The sequence below is a fragment of the Heptranchias perlo genome, unplaced genomic scaffold, assembly GCF_035084215.1.
Source record: "Heptranchias perlo isolate sHepPer1 unplaced genomic scaffold, sHepPer1.hap1 HAP1_SCAFFOLD_1466, whole genome shotgun sequence".
NCBI lineage: Eukaryota > Metazoa > Chordata > Chondrichthyes > Hexanchiformes > Hexanchidae > Heptranchias > Heptranchias perlo.
The window spans coordinates 2,141-21,474 of NW_027138718.1; the positions used below are offsets into that span (position 1 = coordinate 2,141).

Genomic DNA, 19,334 nt, shown 5'->3' on the forward strand with positions numbered 1-19,334 from the left:
GTACTTTTTGAAGAGTTGAGGGTCCTTGCCTCTACCACCAATTCAGGGAGCGAATTCCATACACCCACCACCCTCTGGGTAAAAAAGTTTTTTCTCATGTCCCCTCTAATCCTTCTGCCAATCGGCTTAAATCTATCTCCTCTAGTTCTTCAACTCTCCGCTAGGGGAAACAGGTACTTCCTGTCTACTCTATCTGGGCCCCTCATAATTTTGTACACCTCAATCAAGTCACCCCTCAGCCTCCTCTGCTCCAAGGGAAACAACCCCAGCCTATCCAATCTCTCCTCATAGCTCCAATTTTCAAGCCCTGGCAACATTCTTGTAAATCTTCTCTGCACTCTCTCCAGAGCAATTACGTCCTTCCTGTAATGTGGTGACCAGAACTGCGCACAATACTCCAGCTGTGGCTTTACCAGCGTTTTATACAGTTCCATCATTTGATCCCTGATTTTGTATTCTATACCTTGGCTAATAACGGAGAGCATTCCGTATGCCTTCTTCACAACCTTATCTACCTGTACTGCCACCTTCTGGGACCTGTGCACATGCACTCCAAGGTCTCTCACTTCCTCTACCCCTCTCAATATATTCCCATTTACTGCGTATTCCCTTTTACTTTTTGCCCTCCCTATGTGCATTACCTCACACTTCTCCGGGTTGAACTCCATTTGCCACTTTTCCGCCCACTCCACCAACCCATTGATATCTTCTTGGAGTCTACAATTAGGTAAATACTTGAAGGGCAAAAATTTATAGGGCTGTGGGGAAAGAACAGGGGAGTGGGACTAATTGGATAGCTCTTTCAAAGAGCCAGTACTGGCACGATGGGCCGAATGGCTTCCTTCTGTGCTGTGATGATTCTATGATTCTAGCAGGGACACTATAACTAACAGATAGGGCATCTGGGTCCTTAGTGAATGGCAGGACCAACAGTCTATCGCCTTAACCAATGAGATTGAGGAGGAAAGCTGTAGACTGCAGGAAGATATCAATGGACTGGTCAGGTGGGCAGAAAATTGGCAAATGGAGAAGTGTGAGGTGAAGCATTTGGGGAGGGCAAACAAGGCAAGGGAATACACAATGAACGGGAGGATACTGAGAGGTGTAGAGGAAGTGAGGGACCTTGGAGTGCATGTCCACAGATCCCTGAAGGTAGCAGGACAAGTAGATAAGGTGGTTAAAAAGGCATACGGGATACTTTCCTTTACTAGCCGAGACATAGAATATAAGAGCAGGGAGGTTATGCTGGAACTGTATAAAACACTAGTTAGGCCACAGCTTGAGTACTGTGTACAGTTCTGGTCACCACATTACAGGAAAGATGTGATTGCACTAGAGAGGTTACAGAGGAGATTTACGAGGATGTTGCCAGGACTGGAGAATTTTAGCTATAAGGAAAGATTGGATAGGCTGGGGTTGTTTTCTTTGGAACAAAGGAGGCTGAGGGGAGATTTAATTGAGATAAAATTATAACGGGACCAGAGAGAGTGGATAGGAAGGACCTATTTCCCTTAGCGGAGGGGTCTGTGACCAGGGACATAGATTTAAAGTAATTGGTAGAAGGATTAGACGGGAGCTGAGGAGAAATTTTTTCACCAGAGGGTGGTGGGGGTCTGGAACTCACTGCCTGAAAGGGTGGTAGAGGCAGAAACCCTTAAGCTGGAAAGCTCTTTTTTGGCCGGTGTGAACACCATGGGCCGAATGGCCTCCTTCTATGCTGTAACTTTCTATGATTCTATGGGTCTATGATTGAGAAAGAAACAGAGGAACGACGGAGAAGGAGGGAGAATTAGAGTCAAATCAGGTACAGAAAGAAAAAATAAAGAGGGAAAGAAAGATTGGATTAAGAGAGAGAGACAAAAGGCAGAAAGGTAAAGTAAGAAAAGAATTAAAAAATTAAAAATTTGACATTTTTAAAATCTCTAAGAACAATTTGCCACCTTAAGGAATGAGACTCCACAGTTTAAATGGTTCAATTTCTGGGCCAGAGAGGTTGGTCAGCATAGAATCAACAATTATCATATCGTTAACAGGGTACTTGCGCTCTTAATCGCCAGCCCTAACTTTCTGTGGTGAGTTTAATGAGCAATTAATGTGCAAATCCAGCAAGTTCTTAAAAATAACGGGGAGGTTAGGGGCGAGATGCCGTTTGTGTGAAGCAAACAGAGGAGCAGCGTAAATCGCCCAGTGAGTTCCAGAGACTCACAACTCACAGTGTATCTCTTCATCCCCTGAACTTGCTGGTCGATTTACGCGTTAATAAGGGCCTGCGTCGTTAACACACCATTATTTATCCAGCAAGATTTGGCCCAATCTGACCATTCATCTACCAATCCGAGAGAGCTCATCGAAACGTACCCTTGTAGATCTTCCAGAATTCCATCTAGGAAAAAATGAAGAAGAGCATTGCATAAATCACCTTGAACCAATATTTACATAAAGCTTAGATAATGGGAGAAGTAAAGACTAGTCGTGGCCCTATAATAAAGAGACAATAGGAGCTGCCATATCAACTGGAGAGCAATGGACTGAGTGTGTCCACAAGTATAAAGTGGAGCATCACTGGATGGGAGCACAAGTTGCTAAATTGCTACAATTGTATTATAGATCGACCTCCAACCGTAGTCCCTGTCTAGTGAGCCTTCACAGCACAAGCAACCCCTGCTGGGCAAAAATTATTTAAGTATGATAGTGATTCTCAGATCAAATGTGTTCCAACCTTTACACGAGCTCACCGTAAAAGGGGACAGCAGAATTGGGCCTCATTACTATTTAAACAACAGGATGTAACATGAAACAGGATCGCTCTCCCTGTCTGTCACATGTATGTGTATTGCAAACAACAAGTCACCATACCCGTATTTCCTGTACTTGGATCCAGTGACCCCTGCTGGAAGGGTCCCATGTCTGAGGACAGGGCAAATAACTGGTGTGAGAGTCAGAGATCAATGGGGAATTAGTGAATACAAGATAGTTGCGTTCAATGTCAGAATAGAAAGGGATAATGAGTCAAAGGGTGCTGGACTGGAAAAAGGCAGGTAAGTTCAGCGAGATAAGGGAACTGGTCCAAATTAACTGGGTTAGCAAACAGATCAGCAGTGGGAAATCTTCAAATATGAGATAGATAGAGTACAGAATTAATCTATTCCTATAAAAAGAAAAGAAAGAACTTGCATTTATATAGCGCCTTTCACGACCTCAGGATGTTCCAAAGCGCTTTACAGCCCATGCAGTACTTTTGAAGTGTAGTCACTGTTGTCATGTAGGAAACACGGCAGCCAATTTGCGCACAGCAAGATCCCACAAATAGCAATGCGATAATGACCAGATAATCTGTTTTAGTGATGTTGGTTGAGGGATAAATATTGGCCAGGACACAGGGGAGATCTTCCCCACTCTTCTTCGAAATAGTGCAATGGGATCCTTTATGTCTACCTGAGAGGCTGGACGGGGCCTTGGTTTAACGTCTCATCGGAAAGACTATAAAATATAAAGGGGGCTCTCTCAAAGAATACAGTTTAGTGGATAAAGTGAAACTTAAAAGGGAGATGTGTGATAAAGTTGGGGCTAATAATAAAAAAATAATCAAGAGGAATATAGAAAGTGTAGCAGAGAAGTGAAAAGGAAATAGGAAAAAAGTCTAGCAGGTTATATAAAATTAAATAGTAAGGCCTTTTATAAGAAAACAAGAAGTAAAATGCTAGTTAGAGAGGGCAGGACACTCAGGGAGGAAGGAGAGAGTGTAAGAGTAGAGGATGAAGGTGTGGAGAGATATTAAATATCCTAAATGAATGTAAAAGTGAGACTGTAGGTGTACGAGAGGAGGAAATGGAACAGTTCATCGAGATTACTATAAAAAAGGAATTGATTCTGAAAAAGGAGCAGAACTCAGGGTGGATCAGTCACTGGGCCCTGATGGCTGCACCCCAGGCTGTCCTGAGCTAAGTCCTGAGATGGACCAACTGTCAGCTGCACCATCTTGTGCTGTTGTATGAGCAGCCGGGCTCTGCCTCTTTTCTGCGACATCCACAGGCATCTGAGGGGGTTGGCAGGAGGGCACGTTTCAGAAACAGCATCATCATGTGGGCACATTCCTTATACTGACCACTAGCTCTGCATGGACACTGATCTAGGTAGCACTCTCGCCTCTGAGTCAGAAGGTCATGGGTTACAAGTCCCACTCCAGAGACTTGAGCACATAATCCAGGCTGACACTCCAGTGCAGTACTGAGGGAGAGCTGCACTGTCAGAGGTGCCATCTTTTGGATGAGATGTTAAACCGAGGCCCTGTCTCCCTCTCAGGTAGACGTAAAAGATCCCAAGGCATTATTTTGAAGAAGAGCAAGAGAGTTCTCTCCGGTTTTGTAGCAAATATTTATCCCTCAACCAATATCATTAAAACAGATTATCTGGTCATTATCATATTGCTGTTTGTGGGATCTTGCTGTGCACAAATTGGCTGCCGCGTTTCCTACATTACAACAGTGACTACAGTTCAAAAGTACTTCATTGGGTGTAAAGCATTTTGGGACATCCTGAGGTCATGAAAGGCACTATATGAATGGAAGTCCTTATTTTTTTTCTTTTTAAATGAGAAAAGGAAAATAGAAAATATTAAATAAAATGGAAATAGGGAGAACATGGGAAGAAGAGGAGAGTGAGACAGAGTCTGAAACTGATATGAAACACAGAATATTGGAAAAATGCAGCAGGTCTGTGAGCAACTGAAGAGTGAATTCAAAAATTGCAGACGACACCAAATTGGGGGATATAGATAATACTGAGGAGGACTGCGACAAAATACAGGAAGACATTAATAAACTTGCAGAATGGGTGTATAATTGGCAAATTAATTTCAATATAGATAAGTGTGAGATATTACATTTTGGTAGGAAGAATAAGGAGGCCACATATTGCTTGGATAATAAGAGTTTAAATGGGGTAAAGGAGCAAAGGGATCTAGGGGTACAGATACACAAATTACTAAAAGTAGCAGCACAGGTTAATAAGGTCAAAAAAAGCAAATCAAGCACTGGGGTTCAATTCTAGAGGTCTAGAATTGAAAAGCAGAGAAGTTATGTTAAACTTGTATAGAATCTTGGTTCGACCACACTGAGTACTGTGCACAGGTCTGGTCTCCATATTATAAAAAGGATATAGAGGCACAGGAGAAGATGCAAAAAAGATTTACTGAGATGATCCCAGAACTGAGAGGTTATATATATCAGGAAAGATTGAACAGGCTGGGTCTTTTTTCTCCAGAAAAAAGATTGAGGGGTGGCCTAATGGAGCTCTTTAAGATTATGAAGGGGTTTGATAGGGTAGACGTAGAGAAAACGTTTCCACTTGTGGGGAGACCAGAACTAGGGGCCACAAATATAAGATAGTCACTAATAAATCCAATAGAGAATTCAGGAGAAACTTCTTTACCCAGAGTGTGGTGAGAATGTGGAATTCACTACCACATGGTTGAGGCGACTAGCATTGATGCATTGAAGGGGAAGCTAGATAAACACATGAGGGAGAAAGGAATAGAACGATATGCTGATAGGGTGAGATGAAGTGGGGCGGGAGGAGGCTCGTGTGGAGCATAAACACCGGCATAGAGCAGTTGGGCCGAATGGCCTGTTTCTGGCTGTACATTCCATGTAATTCCATGAATTGACAGGTTAATGGTAGGAACATAGGAACATAGGAACAGGAGTAGGCCATTCAGCCCCTCGTACCTGCTCCGCCACTTGATAAGATCATGGCTGATCTGTGATCTAACTCCATATACCTGCCTTTGGCCCATATCCCTTAATACCTTTGGTTGCCAAAAAGCTATCTATCTCAGATTTAAATTTAGCAATTGAGCTAGTATCAATTGCCGTTTGCGGAAGAGAGTTCCAAACTTCTACCACCCTTTGTGTGTAGAAACGTTTTCTAATCTCGCTCCTGAAAGGTCTGGCTCTAATTTTTAGACTGTGCCCCCTACTCCTAGAATCCCCAACCAGCGGAAATAGTTTCTCTCTATCCACCCTATCCGTTCCCCTTAATATCTTATAAACTTCGATCAGATCACCCCTTAACCTTCGAAACTCCAGAGAATACAACCCCAATTTGTGTAATCTCTCCTCGTAACTTAACCCTTGAAGTCCGGGTATCATTCTAATAAACCCACGCTGCACTCCCTCCAAGGCCAATATGTCCTTCCGAAGGTGCGGTGCCCAGAACTGCTCACAGTACTCCAGGTGCGGTCTAACCAGGGTTTTGTATAGCTGCAGCATAACTTCTGCCCCCTTGTACTCCAGTCCTCTGGATATAAAGGCCATCATTCCATTAGCCTTATTGATTATTTTCTGCACCTGTTCATGACACTTCAATGATCTATGTACCTGAACACCTAAGTCCCTTTGGACATACACAGTTTTTAACTTTTTACCATTTAGAAAGTACCCTGTTCTATCTTTTTTTGATCCAAAGTGGATGACCTCACATTTGTCTACATTGAATTCCATTTGCCACAGTTTTGCCCATTCACTTAATCTATCAATATCGCTTTGTAATTTTATGTTTTCATCTACACTGCTTACAATGCCACCAATCTTTGTGTCATCGGCAAACTTAGATATGAGACTTTCTATGCCTTCATCTAAGTCGTTAATAAATATTGTGAATAATTGAGGCCCCAAGACAGATCCCTGCGGGACTCCACTAGTCACATCCTGCCAATGTGAGTACCTACCCATTATCCCTACTCTCTGTCGCCTTTCGCTCAGCCAATTTCCGAACCAAGTCCGTACTTTTCCCTCGATTCCATGGGCTTCCAACTTAGCTAACAGTCTCTTATGTGGGACCTTATCAAATGCCTTCTGGAAGTCCATATAAATAACATCCATTGACATTCCCCTGTCCACTACTTTAGTCACCTCTTCAAAAAATTCAATCAGGTTTGTCAGGCACGACCTGCCTTTCACAAATCCATGCTGGCTCTCTCTGATTAACTGAAAATTCTCGAGGTGTTCAGTCACCCTATCCTTAATTATAGACTCCAGCATTTTCCCCACAACAGATGTTAGGCTAACTGGTCTATAATTCCCCGGTTTCCCTCTCTCTCCTTTCTTAAAAAGCGGAGTGACATGTGCAATTTTCCAATCTAGAGGGACAGTTCCTAAATCTAGAGAACTTTGAAAGATTATAGTTTGGAGTGTAGCCGTGCATCGGAGCATTGTTGACAAAGCGTCTCAACTGAAAACCTTTGCCATTTCTTATCTCGGGTCTTCACCGGCCTGTTGTGTGTCCCCATCATCTGCAGTTCGAATCTCCAGAATCTGTTTTTCTAACCTTTCTATACCCAGTTTCGGTAATTAGTCAGAAAGCTCAGCAGCATCAGAAGGACTCTGAAAACAAACGGGCAGCCTGGAGGGGAGGGAACTCCCTGGAGTTGCTGCAATGTAAACTGAGCTGCAGCTCAGACCCAAAGCAACGAGAGGCAAAAGGCAGATTATCAGAATTTTTAATAAAAAAGGCATAAGTCTAAATTGCAGAATTCATCAAGTGCGAACAGTTTCAATTCAATGGTAACATCGCAATAAAATCATTGTCCAGTTTGGCGCTTAACTTGAATTCACCATTGCAACTTTATTAAGGATTGGTCTGTGAGGGAGTTAAGGGGTTCAGACTATAGACTGGGGTGTCAGAGAGTAAAGGGGTTCAGACTATAGACTGGGGTGTGAGGGGGTAAAGGGGTTCAGACTATAGACTGGGGTGTGAGGGGGTAAAGGGGTTCCGGCTATAGACTGGGGTGTGAGGGGGTAAAGGGGTTCAGACTATAGACTGGGGTGTGAGGGGGGTAAAGGGGTTCAGACTATAGACTGGGGTGTGAGGGGGTAAAGGGGCTCAGACTATAGACTGGGGTGTGAGGGGGTAAAGGGGCTCAGACTATAGACTGGGGTGTGAGGGGGTAAAGGGGTTCAGACTATAGACTGGGATGTGAGGGGGTAAAGGGGTTCAGACTATAGACTGGGGTGTGAGGGGGTAAAGGGGCTCAGACTATAGACTGGGGTGTGAGGGGGTAAAGGGGTTCAGACTATAGACTGGGGTGTGAGGGGGTAAAGGGGCTCAGACAATAGACTAGGGTATGAGGGAGTAAAAGGGTTCAGACTATAGACTGGGGTGTGAGGGGGTAAAGGGGCTCAGACTATAGACTGGGGTGTGAGGGGGTAAAGGGGTTCAGATTATAGACTGGGGTGTGAGGGGGTAAAGGGGCTCAGACTATAGACTGGGGTGTGAGGGGGTAAAGGGGCTCAGACTATAGACTGGGGTGTGAGGGGGTAAAGGGGTTCAGACTATAGACTGGGGTGTGAGGGGGTAAAGGGGTTCCGGCTATAGACTGGGGTATGAGGGGGTAAAGGGGCTCAGACTATAGACTGGGGTGTGAGGGGGTAAAGGGGTTCCGGCTATAGACTGGGGTATGAGGGGGTAAAGGGGCTCAGACTATAGACTGGGGTGTGAGGGGGTAAAGGGGTTCAGACTATAGACTGGGGTGTGAGGGGGTAAAGGGGTTCAGACTATAGACTGGGGTGTGAGGGGGTAAAGGGGCTCAGACTATAGACTGGGGTGTGAGGGGGTAAAGGGGTTCAGACTATAGACTGGGGTGTGAGGGGGTAAAGGGGTTCAGACTATAGACTGGGGTGTGAGGGGGTAAAGGGGCTCAGACTATAGACTGGGGTGTGAGGGGGTAAAGGGGTTCAGACTATAGACTGGGGTGTGAGGGGGTAAAGGGGTTCAGATTATAGACTGGGGTGTGAGGGGGTAAAGGGGTTCAGACTATAGACTGGGGTGTGAGGGGGTAAAGGGGTTCAGACTATAGACTGGGGTGTGAGGGGGTAAAGGGGTTCAGACTATAGACTGGGGTGTGAGGGGGTCAAGGGGTTCAGACTATAGACTGGGGTGTGAGGGAATGATTCAGATTACAGATTGGGATTTGACAGAGGGGCTGGGCTAAGCCGAAACACAGCGAGATACTTCAGTAGAACTAATGACACTTACGGTTCTCTGGTCATTTTCAAACACTTCCCTCGCTTCTTCGTACGAGCATTCCTCCTCGATACACTCCCGCTGAACGGAACCTCTTTTCAGCTCTTCCAGTCCCGAGTTAGCCCGTCTCTCTCTTTGTAATAGAAGTCTGGTGGCCTCTGTCTCTTTCAGGAAGACTAGATGGGACAGATCTCAATGGATACATCAGCAGAAAAACAGATTCAACACACCAGTATCTGGTACATTCGCGCCAGACAAGTGCCAGGCAATGACCATCTCCAACAAGGGGGAGTCTAACCACCTCCCTTTGACATTCAACGGTATTACCATCGCCGAATCCCCCACCATCAACATCCTGGGGGTCACCATTGACCAGAAACTTATCTGGACCAGCCATATAAATACAGTGGCTACAAGAGCAGGTCAGAGGCTGGGTATTCTGCAGCAAGTGACTCACCTCCTGACTCCCCAAAGCCTTTCCACCAGCTACAAGGCACAAGTCAGGAGTGTGATGGAATACTCTCCACTTGCCTGGATGAGTGCAGCTCCAACAACACTCAAGAAGCTCGATACCATCCAGGACAAAGCAGCCCGCTGGATTGGCACCCCATCCACCACCCTAAACATTCACTCCCTTCACCACCGGCGCACTGTGGCTGCAGTGTGTACCATCCATAGGATGCACTGCAGCAACTCGTCAAGGCTTCTTCGACAGCACCTCCCAAACCCGTGACCTCTACCACCTAGAAGGTCAAGGGCAGCAGGCACATGGGAACAACACCACCTGCACGTTCCCCTCCAAGTCACACACCATCCCGACTTGGAAATATATCGTCGTTCCTTCATCGTCACTGGAATCCTGGAACTCCCTTCCTAACAGCACTGTGGGAGAACCGTCACCTCACGGACTGCAGCGGTTCAAGAAGGCGGCTCACCACCACCTTCTCAAGGGCAATTAGGGATGGGCAATAAATGCTGGCAGCGACGCCCACATCCCATGAATGAATAAAAAAAAAACACTGAACCACTTTTGACAATACTGCTATTTAGATAAAAGTGTTGGACATTTGTATAAATATATCAGTATGTTTGATAACTAATATTTCAAGATTGCTACTTTAGTGCAATTTGTTGTGTATTATGGGCAGGTTTATGTTGTGAACACACAACCAGTGTTGGATTGACAAAACCTCATCAATATCAGAAGGTTCCCTACAACCGAGGGTGAGATGAGAATGACACCCCATCAGGCTGGAGTAAGGTTTGATCGAAGGTCCATTGATCAATTCAGTACCCCAGTCCTTGAAAGATCACAACTTATTCTATCAATAAGTAGCACAATCAGCCATGCTTGGGATACATGAGGGATCAGAAAAAGGCCCTCCCTGTCCAGAATACACAGTCACTCCACTATCAGGACTCTTTGAAGGCTCTCTCTATACTTCAGCAAAATGCTCCTGGTAGAATTACATTGCCAATTCTTCTCTACATTTGTGTTACACGAACATGGTGTTGGAATGTGCCAATCTACCTAGGTCTCACTGTGACAACCCATCTATCCACTTATACAGATCTCACTGTGCCAACCCATCTATCCACTTATACAGATCTCTCTGTGCCAACCCATCTATCCACTTATACAGATCTCTCTGTGCCAACCCATCTATCGACTTATACAGATCTCTCTGTACCAACCCATCTATCCACTTATACAGATCTCTCTGTGCCAACCCATCTATCCACTTATACAGATCTCTCTGTGCCAACACATCCATCCACTTATACAGATATCACTGTGCCAACCCATCTATCCAGTTATACAGATATCACTGTGCCAACCCATCTATCCACTTATACAGATCTCTCTGTGCCAACCCATCTATCCACTTATACAGATCTCTCTGTGCCAACCCATCTATCCACTTATACAGATCTCTCTGTACCAACCCATCTATCCACTTATACAGATCTCTCTGTGCCAACCCATCTATCCACTTATACAGATCTCTCTGTGCCAACACATCCATCCACTTATACAGATATCACTGTGCCAACCCATCTATCCAGTTATACAGATATCACTGTGCCAACCCATCCATCCACTTATACAGATCTCTCTGTGCCAACCCATCTATCCACTTATACAGATCTCACTGTGCCAACCCATCTATCCACTTATACAGATCTCTCTGTGCCAACACATCTATCCACTTATACAGATCTCTCTGTGCCAACCCATCCATCCACTTATACAGATCTCTCTGTGCCAACCCATCTATCCACTTATACAGATCTCACTGTGCCAACCCATCTATCCACTTATACAGATCTCTCTGTGCCAACACATCTATCCACTTATAGAGATCTCTCTGTGCCAACCCATCTATCCACTTATACAGATCTCTCTGTGCCAACACATCTATCCACTTATACAGATCTCTCTGTGCCAACACATCCATCCACTTATACAGATCTCACTGTGCCAACCCATCTATCCACTTATACAGATCTCTCTGTGCCAACACATCTATCCACTTATAGAGATCTCTCTGTGCCAACCCATCTATCCACTTATACAGATCTCTCTGTGCCAACCCATCTATCCACTTATACAGATCTCTCTGTGCCAACCCATCTATCCACTTATACAGATCTCTCTGTGCCAACACATCCATCCACTTATACAGATCTCTCTGTGCCAACCCATCTATCCACTTATACAGATCTCTCTGTGCCAACCCATCTATCCACTTATAGAGATCTCTCTGTACCAACCCATCTATCCACTTATACAGATCTCTCTGTGCCAACCCATCTATCCACTTATACAGATCTCTCTGTGCCAACCCATCTATCCACTTATACAGATCTCTCTGTGCCAACCCATCTATCCACTTATAGAGATCTCTCTGTGCCAACCCATCTATCCACTTATACAGATCTCTCTGTGCCAACACATCCATCCACTTATACAGATCTCTCTGTGCCAACACATCCATCCACTTATACAGATATCACTGTGCCAACCCATCTATCCACTTATACAGATCTCTCTGTGCCAACCCATCTATCCACTTATACAGATCTCTCTGTACCAACTCATCTATCCACTTATACAGATCTCTCTGTGCCAACCCATCTATCCACTTATACAGATCTCTCTGTGCCAACACATCCATCCACTTATACAGATATCACTGTGCCAACCCATCCATCCACTTATACAGATCTCTCTGTGCCAACCCATCTATCCAGTTATACAGATATCTCTGTGCCAACCCATCCATCCACTTATACAGATCTCTCTGTGCCAACCCATCTATCCAGTTATACAGATCTCTCTGTGCCAACCCATCTATCCACTTATACAGATCTCTCTGTGCCAACACATCCATCCACTTATACAGATATCACTGTGCCAACCCATCTATCCACTTATACAGATCTCTCTGTGCCAACCCATCTATCCACTTATACAGATCTCTCTGTAACAACTCATCTATCCACTTATACAGATCTCTCTGTGCCAACACATCCATCCACTTATACAGATATCACTGTGCCAACCCATCCATCCACTTATACAGATATCACTGTGCCAACCCATCTATCCAGTTATACAGATATCACTGTGCCAACCCATCTATCCAGTTATACAGATATCACTGTGCCAACCCATCTATCCACTTATACAGATCTCTCTGTGCCAACCCATCTATCCAGTTATACAGATATCACTGTGCCAACCCATCCATCCACTTATACAGATCTCTCTGTGCCAACCCATCTATCCACTTATACAGATCTCACTGTGCCAACCCATCTATCCACTTATACAGATCTCTCTGTGCCAACCCATCCATCCACTTATACAGATCTCTCTGTGCCAACCCATCTATCCACTTATACAGATCTCACTGTGCCAACCCATCTATCCACTTATACAGATCTCTCTGTGCCAACCCATCTATCCACTTATAGAGATCTCTCTGTGCCAACCCATCCATCCACTTATACAGATCTCTCTGTGCCAACACATCTATCCACTTATACAGATCTCACTGTGCCAACCCATCTATCCACTTATACAGATCTCTCTGTGCCAACCCATCTATCCACTTATAGAGATCTCTCTGTGCCAACCCATCCATCCACTTATACAGATCTCTCTGTGCCAACACATCTATCCACTTATACAGATCTCACTGTGCCAACCCATCTATCCACTTATACAGATCTCTCTGTGCCAACCCATCTATCCACTTATACAGATCTCTCTGTGCCAACCCATCTATCCACTTATACAGATCTCTCTGTGCCAACCCATCTATCCACTTATACAGATCTCTCTGTGCCAACCCATCTATCCACTTATACAGATCTCTCTGTGCCAACCCATCTATCCACTTATACAGATCTCTCTGTGCCAACCCATCTATCCACTTATACAGATCTCACTGTGCCAACCCATCTATCCACTTATACAGATCTCTCTGTGCCAACCCATCTATCCACTTATAGAGATCTCTCTGTGCCAACCCATCCATCCACTTATACAGATCTCTCTGTGCCAACCCATCTATCCACTTATACAGATCTCACTGTGCCAACCCATCTATCCACTTATACAGATCTCTCTGTGCCAACCCATCTATCCACTTATACAGATCTCTCTGTGCCAACCCATCTATCCACTTATACAGATCTCTCTGTGCCAACCCATCTATCCACTTATACAGATCTCTCTGTGCCAACCCATCTATCCACTTATACAGATCTCTCTGTGCCAACCCATCTATCCACTTATACAGATCTCACTGTGCCAACCCATCCATCCACTTATACAGATCTCACTGTGCCAACCCATCTATCCACTTATACAGATATCACTGTGCCAACCCATCTATCCACTTATACAGATCTCTCTGTGCCAACCCATCCATCCACTTATACAGATCTCACTGTGCCAACCCATCTATCCACTTATACAGTTCTCTCTGTGCCAACCCATCTATCCACTTATACAGTTCTCTCTGTGCCAACCCATCAATCCACTTATACAGATCTCACTGTGCCAACCCATCCATCCACTTATACAGATCTCACTGTGCCAACCCATCTATCCACTTATACAGATATCACTGTGCCAACCCATCCATCCACTTATACAGATCTCTCTGTGCCAACCCATCCATCCACTTATACAGTTCTCTCTGTGCCAACCCATCTATCCACTTATAGAGATCTCTCTGTGCCAACCCATCCATCCACTTATACAGTTCTCTCTGTGCCAACCCATCTATCCACTTATAGAGATCTCTCTGTGCCAACCCATCCATCCACTTATACAGATCTCTCTGTCCAACCCATCCATCCACTTATACAGATCTCTCTGTGCCAATGCATCAATCCACTTATACAGTTCTCTCTGTGCCAAAGCATCAATCCACTTATACAGATCTCTCTGTGCCAACCATCAATCCACTTATACAGATCTCTCTGTGCCAATGCATCAATCCACTTATACAGTTCTCTCTGTGCCAACCCACCTATCCACTTATACAGATCTCTCTGTGCCAATGCATCAATCCACTTATACAGATCTCTCTGTGCCAATGCATCAATCCACTTATACAGATCTCTCTGTGCCAATGCATCAATCCACTTATACAGAATCTCTCTGTGCAAGCCCACCTATCCACTTATACAGATCTCTCTGTGCCAATGCATCAATCCACTTATACAGTTCTCTCTGTGCCAACCCATCTATCCACTTATACAGATCTCTCTGTGCCAATGCAACAATCCACTTATACAGATCTCACTGTGCCAACCCATCTATCCACTTATACAGATCTCACTGTGCCAATGCATCTATCCACTTATACAGATCTCACTGTGCCAACCACTATCCACTATAAGATCTCTCTGGCAGCCCATCCACTTATACAGATCTCACTGTGCCAACCCACCTATCCACTTATACAGATCTCTCTGTGCCAATGCATCAATCCACTTATACAGTTCTCTCTGTGCCAACCCATCTATCCACTTATACAGATCTCTCTGTGCCAATGCAACAATCCACTTATACAGATCTCACTGTGCCAACCCATCTATCCACTTATACAGATCTCACTGTGCCAACCCATCTATCCACTTATACAGATCTCACTGTGCCAACCCATCTATCCACTTATACAGATCTCTCTGTGCCAGCCCATCTATCCACTTATACAGATATCACTGTGCCAACCCATCTATCCACTTATACAGATCTCACTGTGCCAACCCATCTATCCACTTATACAGATCTCACTGTGCCAACCCATCTATCCACTTATACAGATCTCTCTGTGCCAACCCATCTATCCACTTATACAGATCTCACTGTGCCAACCCATCTATCCACTTATACAGATCTCTCTGTGCCAACCCATCTATCCACTTATACAGATCTCACTGTGCCAACCCATCTATCCACTTATACAGATATCACTGTGCCAACCCATCTATCCACTTATACAGATCTCACTGTGCCAACCCATCTATCCACTTATACAGATCTCTCTGTGCCAACCCATCTATCCACTTATACAGATCTCACTGTGCCAACCCATCTATCCACTTATACAGATATCACTGTGCCAACCCATCTATCCACTTATACAGATCTCTCTGTGCCAACCCATCTATCCACTTATACAGATATCACTGTGCCAACCCATCTATCCACTTATACAGATCTCTCTGTGCCAACCCATCTATCCACTTATACAGATATCACTGTGCCAACCCATCTATCCACTTATACAGATCTCTCTGTGCCAACCCATCTATCCACTTATACAGATATCACTGTGCCAACCCATCTATCCACTTATACAGATCTCTCTGTGCCAACCCATCTATCTACTTATACAGATCTCTCTGTGCCAACCCATCTATCCACTTATACAGATCTCACTGTGCCAACCCATCTATCCACTTATACAGATCTCTCTGTGCCAACCCACCTATCCACTTATACAGATCTCTCTGTGCCAACCCACCTATCCACTTATACAGATCTCTCTGTGCCAACCCATCTATCCACTTATACAGAACTCTCTGTGCCAACCCATCTATCCACTTATACAGATCTCTCTGTGCCAACCCATCTATCCACTTATACAGATCTCACTGTGCCAACCCACCTATCCACTTATACAGATCTCTCTGTGCCAACCCATCTATCCACTTATACAGATCTCACTGTGCCAACCCATCTATCCACTTATACAGAACTCTCTGTGCCAACCCATCTATCCACTTATACAGATCTCTCTGTGCCAACCCATCTATCCACTTATACAGATCTCACTGTGCCAACCCATCTATCCACTTATACAGATCTCTCTGTGCCAACCCATCTATCCACTTATACAGATCTCCCTGTGCCAACCCATCTATCCACTTATACAGATCTCTCTGTGCCAACCCATCTATCCACTTATACAGTTCTCTCTGTGCCAACCCATCCATCCACTTATACAGATCTCTCTGTGCCAACCCACCTATCCACTTATACAGAACTCTCTGTGCCAACCTATCTATCCACTTATACAGATCTCTCTGTGCCAACCCATCTATCCACTTATACAGATCTCTCTGTGCCAACCCATCTATCCACTTATACAGATATCACTGTGCCAACCCATCCATCCACTTATACATATCTCTCTGTGCCAACCCATCTATCCACTTATACAGATCTCACTGTGCCAACCCATCTATCCACTTATACAGATCTCTCTGTGCCAACCCATCTATCCACTTATACAGATCTCTCTGTGCCAACCCATCTATCCACTTATACAGATATCACTGTGCCAACCCATCCATCCACTTATACAGATCTCACTGTGCCAACCCATCTATCCACTTATACAGATCTCTCTGTGCCAACCCATCCATCCACTTATACAGATCTCTCTGTGCCAACCCACCTATCCACTTATACAGATCTCACTGTGCCAACCCATCTATCCACTTATACAGATCTCTCTGTGCCAACCCATCTATCCACTTATACAGTTCTCTCTGTGCCAACCCATCTATCCACTTATACAGATCTCTCTGTGCCAACCCATCCATCCACTTATACAGATATCACTGTGCCAACCCATCTATCCACTTATACAGTTCTCTCTGTGCCAACCCATCTATCCACTTATACAGATCTCTCTGTGCCAACCCATCTATCCACTTATACAGATCTCTCTGTGCCAACCCATCTATCCACTTATACAGTTCTCTCTGTGCCAACCCATCCATCCACTTATACAGATATCACTGTGCCAACCCATCTATCCACTTATACAGATCTCTCTGTGCCAACCCATCTATCCACTTATACAGATCTCTCTGTGCCAACCCATCTATCCACTTATACAGATCTCTCTGTGCCAACCCATCTATCCACTTATACAGATCTCTCTGTGCCAACCCATCCATCCACTTATACAGATCTCTCTGTGCCAACCCATCTATCCACTTATACAGATCTCTCTGTGCCAACCCATCCATCCACTTATACAGATCTCTCTGTGCCAACCCATCTATCCACTTATACAGATCTCATTGTGCCAACCCATCCATCCACTTATACAGATCTCTCTGTGCCAACCCATCTATCCACTTATACAGATCTCTCTGTGCCAACCCATCCATCCACTTATACAGATCTCTCTGTGCCAACCCATCTATCCACTTATACAGATCTCTCTGTGCCAACCCATCCATCCACTTATACAGATCTCTCTGTGCCAACCCATCTATCCACTTATACAGATCTCATTGTGCCAACCCATCCATCCACTGATACAGATCTCTCTGTGCCAATCTATCTATTCATTGGATTTTTCAGTTATTTTGGTACATCACTGTTGAATTGCTGATTGCAGGATTTCTAATTGATAGATTGGTTTGCTCGATTTCTGAGTGCAGGATTTGTAAAAGTGCTACAGTTGAAAATCAGAAAATGTGAATTCCTGTGGGTGCCCCTTTCTATCTGTTATTTGGAGGTGGTAGACAATGCAAGGCAAAGTTCACTTGTAGTAGAGACGGACTGCCCACATCCACTCTTACAAGGCATCATACACCCCAGTGGATCTCATCTACCTCCTTTCAATGGCCTTGACATCCTTCCTAAAGAATAAAACATACAATCTCACTTATAGGGGACACAATCCCATTTATCACGGACACAACCCTGCTTATGAAGGACGCTGCCTGTTTTTGAAGGATGCAATCACACTTACAAATGGACGCAACCTCGTTTACAGTGGAAATTATCCCATTTATGGTGCGCACAATCCTGATTAAAATTGACTCAATCCCGTTTACGATGGGCGCTTTACGGTCGACTCAAACTCATTTACTGTTCGACTCAATCCCATTTACTGTTCGACTCAAACCCATTAACGGTTCGACTCAAACCCATTTACGCTGGACTCAAGCCCATTTATGCTGGACTCAAGCCCATTTACGCCCATTTATGGTGGACTCAAACCTATTGGTGGTGGACTCAATCCCTTTTATGGTGGACTGTATCCCGTTTACGATGTGCACTATCCCGTTGCTGGCAGCAACTTCACCAGCAACTGCAGCCTACTGTCCTTTCAGAATCAATTAAATTATTGCAACACCGGGAGCAAGCACATCAGCAATGTTTCACACTCATTGGATTAAATGAAACTTGACAGCAAACTGCAGAGCCCTAGGCTACGAATGAATAACATACCTGCAGAATGTGTAACAGAGAACAGCTGAAGGACACAGGAAAGTAGCACACTGATGTGAAAAGGAGCCATGTTCAGATTGACAAAGCCCGTTCTGCTGAAGATTAGAGCACAAAAATAAACAGAAATCTCGCGGGCAAAGTACAGAGGGGAGGCTTTGCCCAAGCACACACTGACCTGATAGTACACTTAACCCTAACAGGTCCTGACAGTGGTTTGTGCTCTATCTTACAGGACCATATAGTAGAGATATCTTCCCCCCCTCCTCCATCCTCACCAACAAGTGCGAGGAGCTCATGAACTACTTTGTCACTAAGATCGCGACCATCCGACCAGCTGCCTCTGTTGCTTCCCCCCTTTCCCTTCCTTCCCCCCATGCTGGCTGACTTTGTACATGGATCCCTCTCCTCAGGTACAGTCACTCCACTTTTTAACACCACCATCACCCCCTTCCTCAAAAATCCCACCCTCGACCCCTCTGTCCTCGAAAACCACAAACTCCGTACCTTCACCACCAATTCCATCTATTTC

General features: G+C 44.8%; 1 long non-coding RNA gene across 1 annotated transcript; it reads right to left on the bottom strand.

Moving 5' to 3' along the window:
- Positions 1-2,357: 2,357 nt before the first annotated feature.
- LOC137309061 (uncharacterized) lies at positions 2,358-18,893 on the bottom strand. The gene is made up of 3 exons (XR_010959741.1): positions 18,806-18,893; positions 9,034-9,197; positions 2,358-2,383 (listed from the first exon to the last, which is right to left on the bottom strand). It is a non-coding gene; the product is annotated as an uncharacterized lncRNA (long non-coding RNA).
- Between the last annotated feature and the right edge of the window lie 441 nt (positions 18,894-19,334).